The sequence below is a fragment of the Camellia sinensis genome, chromosome 11, assembly GCF_055761805.1.
Source record: "Camellia sinensis isolate YWXY chromosome 11, ASM5576180v1, whole genome shotgun sequence".
Lineage (NCBI taxonomy): Eukaryota > Viridiplantae > Streptophyta > Magnoliopsida > Ericales > Theaceae > Camellia > Camellia sinensis.
Window position 1 is genome coordinate 116,860,289 of NC_138971.1, and position 6,000 is coordinate 116,866,288.

Here is a 6,000-nt window from a genome sequence, read left to right on the forward strand (position 1 = left end):
TTACCTGTTGGTGAAGTTTCTGGAAGTGTTGCAGGAATTTAGGTCCGACACCAGCCTTGATGGTGTCGACACCTGCCTCTTGTTGCTGTCTGCAAGGGTCGACACCAGTCTGGGAAGGGTTGACCCTTATATATTGTAGAATCCGTGTGTTAATTGTTGGAAATTAGTGTCGACCCTTCATGTCTAAGGGTAGACCCCTTGCTTGCTGCCAAATTGTCTTTTCTACCTGAAGGGTCGACACCTCTGCCCGAAGGGTCGACCCCTGCGTGTTTTTTTTTCCAGAATTTTGGGGTTCGAATGGGCCCTACCTTTGGGGGGTTTTGGGCCTATTATTTTATTTGACCTTAGGGCTATTTTTCTACTACTATAAATAGGCCCAAACCATTTCTCTCTCATTATTTTCCTCCCATTATATAGAGGAGTGCACACCACTTAAGCAATACATATTATGATGTTAATTTTATTATTATTTTTATTTATTTAAATTGCACACACATCGCGTGTGCTAACCGCTAATCTTCATAAAATTCATTATCTACTCTAATAACATATTAACTTATTAACTAGTTATTTATGTAAAAATTTAAATTATTAAGAGATTTTACTAGCAAGCTAAGCCAAACTTGAGGTTATTTGAACCTCCCCAAAAGCTTTCTACTGCAAGAGAAAGTTCTTACAAATTTCCTCTTTTAAATTTTTTTTTTTTTTTTGTATATATAGGTCAATGTATTCATCATTTAAAATTTGAAGTATGATCAAATTAATTTAGTAGGAACTTGATGGGAAATGAGGTCTTTATGGTCAACTAGGTGCTTGTTTGAGATCATTTAAAATAGACAAAAAATCAAAAAGTTGCTAAAAAAGTAAAAAAATTAACACTATTCACTAATCAATTGTTTAGTCAAAAAGACAGCATACACAAAGGGCAAAAAGATTACAAAGCCCTTGCTGACATGCAGAAAAATAAATAATAAAAAAAAAAGCCGGCATCACACAGTGCACTAACGCAGCACAGTGCAACACAGTATATGTTAGTGCTCAAAAGGGTACTTCGGTAATTTTGCTAGTTGATACAATATTTGAATATAATTTTTTTCATAAAATGTCAAAACATTATCCCAAACATACATCTTTTTTTTTCCTCTTCTTTTTTAGTAAAGGAGTCAACCTAGATCAACCAGTCAAAACGCTACCTGAATTTTATCATTTATTGAGAAAAATGGGGTCACCTTAATTTATTGGGTAAATTATACTTATGATTTTGGAGATTTATAAAAAAAATACATCAAATTTTATAATTTTAATATAATGATGTTAATTTTTTTTTAATATTGTAATTCACATGACATTTAATTCTATTTTTTTTTTTTCAATAATTTGTTAGTCATAAAATGATATGTCATTGAATTTTTTTATTATTGTCTCTTGTGATGAATTTTTTCGTTAGTCAGGAAAATATATTTATTAATTATTGTATTTTGCGATGAAAATTAAGAATATTTGTGGTGTACATTATGTCACTCATTCTATAATAAAAGTTACAAATGGTGAATCTATGATGCACACAACTAAAGCAAAATTTATAACCATTGTGATTATGTATATTACAAATAATTTATGATGAGAAATGTTAGGAATAATTTTGGTTATAAAATTACAACATATTATTTAGTGTTTGTTTTGAAACGCTATAATTATATTATACATATTGTAATAGAATACATATGATATGCACCTTGTAAAGGAGGCACGTTGTCGAGAAAATATTATTTTGCCCCTACAGCTATTACTTAAAAATCAATTCTGTGTGAGTGATTTTCCGATCACACTGCCCAACTTAGTATTCAGCTGGAGAACACTGGCAGAATAGATGATACCTGGCTGACCTGCAACAGAAAGAGAAGATTCTGGCGGTGGTTCGTCCACCCGGGGGCACTCCGACGATCAAGTCAGTATATCTCTCAAAGATAATCAATAGTGCAAATCTCACTGTTCAGAATTTGAAATTGCGTACCTTAGACCCACGGGGGTGCCTCTCTTTTATAGCTAGCTCAATCATTGTCCCAACAGGAGCCTAGCTCTAATGGACTTACGATTACTATTAATCTTGGACTCCCAGTAGGATTGGGATAAACTCCCTAAGAGTCTTATCCTTTAACAATCTTACCCCTTAAAGCTTGTTTTAATCATATTCAACATATGGTCATATGATCAGTACGATCAATCAATTTTAAATTGATCTTTTTTGCTTCAAACAATAGTCCATACTTTCAAAAATATGGAAGCCCCTCTCAAGGGCTGCATTGTTTTAATCTGGGAAACAATCTCTTCTGTATATTATCAAACCAACTATTGGTTTTGATACTTCGAACAACAATTCTCATCCTTAAAGGATCTCAAGTTTTGCTTCGAAGGATACTACTCTCACTAAGAAACCTAAAACAGGCCTTTAATCCCCTTTGAAGTAAACAAATACTTGAACATTCTTACATCCTTAGGTATGGAATGTGCTTCGAAGTAGGCTTTCGACATTTGAAGCCGTTTGTCATTTCATTTTGGCACCAAAAATTGGCTTCGAAGTCAAATATTTTATTTCGAAGCTGACATTAATATTTGAGATGTGTTTCCCTCCAGAAATTATCAATATTGAGGGAAACTCTTTGCATCCGTACTTTTAGTACTTTTTGTGAATTTCGTCTGTGTCACACGACCAGGTATACTTTCAGACACAAAAGTTTTAAAAACCCTTTTATTTCATGCTCAGAATTCACCTATTTGTCTATCGCACAAACCCTTTATTTTTACCGACCTTCCACTTCTCTCTACTCTCTTTCCCAACTTCGTCCTCCGAAAAAGCTTTCTATCAATGGCTTCTTCTTCACTGAAAGTACCAGTCGTAGAGCGTACGAGCCCGTCTGTAACCCTGAAAAGGATCATTGAGGCAGAATGTGAGAAGTACAAGGTTGGTGAGAAAAGCGCCATCGACGGACGCATCTTCATCCATCGTCGTCATGAGCAACAAGACTATGTGCTTGGGCCCATCTTCAAGGAGATTCTTACTGAGCTTCCAGCTTTATATCCACGTCTAGAAGACCATTGCCTCCTTTATGAAGGTGGTCTTGACTGGGGAAACTAGAGGATGAACCGCTCCCACCGATGCTGGCCCACAGTGAGACCGGAGTGGCAAGAATGGTATGATCAAGTTGTCCCTGATAGGACTCTGGACCTTCAAGAGCTCTACCTTTTTGACACCCTCCAACTATCCAGGTTTACTATCGCAGAGGACCCTTTCTTAATACCTGCTGCCCTTTGCTTTTGGAATTTTGCCTTTAATTTCTTTCAATTCAGATGTGGGATGATGGCCCCTATTGTTCTTGATATCTGCCATCTATTAGGATTGTCTCCCATTGGAACCCCTATTAGACCAGATTATCGTGACCTACCAACCCCTTTTCCCTTCCCTCTCTGAACTCATCCTATAGTGACTTTGTCAAGGCTGAGAATAGAAGGGAGGGCCCTGTGACTGATAGGGAATTCTTTTCTTTCATACTATATTGGCTTTGTAAATTCCTTTCCTGCACCTCTTCTCAAAGAATCATGCCTAAATTTGCCCCTCTTGCAAAAGCCTTTGTCTTACAGAAAAAGGTGGCCTTAGCTCCATATGTTGTAGGTCACGTATATATAGCTTGTTCTCTTTTTTGTGAGAAACCCTTGGATGCCAATCAAGGGGGTCCATTTTGGATACTTCAGCTTTGGCTTTTTGCTTATTTTACTGAGTTACAATCTAAATGCCTTAAATTTTTTGAGCCAAACCCTACTACTCATGGCATGAGGTTAGCCAACGCTTCACTTTATCTTTCTACCTTTGCTTTTTACTTCTCTTTCTTCCACCAACTTCCAGCTTCCCTTCCTTCTTACAGCTTTCGTCCCTTCGAACCTACTACCATTGGCCCATCTTGGTTGAAAATTTTTCTAAGTGATAGGTTCTGTGCTTCACCTCATCACAAGAACATATGGGCCTCTATTATGATCCCCAGAGAGTTATTCATTGGGACTATGAACCCCAGAGCTTATAAGTGCATTGCTGAGCCCTATTGTCCTGCTCAATTTGCTAAACAATTTGGCTTCTTACAAGAGGTCCCAATACCTCTCTGCAGCAACACCAATTTAAGTCTTACCAGCAGGGATTTAAAGGTTCGAAGGTCTAGACTAGAAGAAGCAACTTCTAAGTTTATATAGGACTTGATTGAGTTTGAGTATATCCCTTTCATTCCTCAAGGTAACCTATTGAAAAGGTGCTAAAACTGGTGGGTGACCAATATGGAGGTATACTTGGCCATTTCTCCTCAAGACCTATTAATGGTGTTGGATGTGCCGCAAGCCAAGCCCAAAGGAGCTAGAGTTGTCACTTCTTCCACTGCTCCTACCACTTCAGTTCCTGTGTCTGTCACCACACAGTCTACTCCTACTGCCTCAACTCCTTCTAGAGTTACTCGAGCTGCCTCGAAGAAAGGTATATACCCTTGTTTCTTCTCTTTTCTCCTTCTTTATAATGCTTTTAGCCTTATCTCTAGTTCTTCTTTTGTGAAGGTGGTACGGGTGCCTCACAGGGAGATTCTCCTCAGAAGACCCAAGCTTTAAATCTTCTCAGGAGCAAACAATAATAAAAAAAAAGGAAACTCTTACTTGATCCTGAAAAGGAAGCACCTGAGGTTCAGGCAGCAGAAGAAGAAGAGGCAGATCAAGAGCAAGAGATACCCTTAAAAAGAAGAAAGAAGATGACTGTCTCTTCTTCTGCTTTGGTTGAAGATCCCGCTCATGAGGCAACTGCCAAAGTAGTAGAAGAAGAACTCACTCCTGAGGAATCTGAATCCCAAATTGAAGAGAGAGAGAGATTGAGAAAGAGCAAGAAATACCAATATAGAGAAAAAAGATAAAGAAGATGACTGTCTCTCATTCTGATTTGGTCGAAGACCCTACTCATGAGGCAGCTGCCAAAGCAGTAGAGCAGGAACATTCTAAGGCCATAATTGTTTTCCCGAGAGCTGAAAAAAGGCGGTAGCAACAACTATTAAGAGATGAAGCTGCTGCTGCTGCTGCAATCCAAAGAGAAACTGCGAGAAGGCAGCATATTGCTGAGCACTATTCCCTTCGTAGCTCTCCCATTATTGCTACCACTTCTGAAATAAGTAACTTCTTTCATGCCTCTATTCTCTTCTTGTCAAATTCTTGGTATTGAGACTTGACATTACTTTGCACTTCTTCTTTTGCAGCAACAACTACCAAGCCTATTCTTCCAATAAGGACTCTCTCAGTTTCGGTTGAAGTTAATCAATCGTAAAATGTGAAGTCTATTCAGATAACACTCCCACTTTCTAGGCCTGTATCCTCCATACCCTCCTTACGGCCAAGTATCCCTATATCTCTTTCTTTTGGTTTAACTCCATACCTCCCCTATTTGTCTTTTAATTTTACTCAATTTGGTTCTCTTTTGAGCTTTATTTCTCCTCCTCGTCCTAAGGAAATTCCAGCTGCTACTCCATCTCTGATGGTAGCTGATTCCTCTATAGAGGGTACTGGCAGCTCTCCAACTCATGGTCTATTATCTCTGCCTAGTTCCAGCTCCTCTTCCCTCGACCTATTGGTGGCTAGGACTATAGAGACTGTTGAAGATGCTCCATCCACTTCTCCTATTCCTATGCAGTCCTTTCTTCCTTCCACCAAAGCTCTTTCTGCACCTTTCATGTCCACGGATGAGGTAGACATCTTCGAAGCCAGGCTAGCTAGCCTCTTCGACATACCTTCCACCTCTCCAATGGCTAGTGATGAGACTGAGCCATTAGTTTTGGCTGATTCTCTACTAGAAATTTTTGAGAGCTCTTCCACCAGTAGTAAAACTTCCTTGCCTCCAATAGACTTGGACAGCTGTCTGGAGTTGCTGACATCCTTTTCGAGGATCCCTTTCGAAGCCTTACAGAGGCCTATAATAAGAAACGGTTT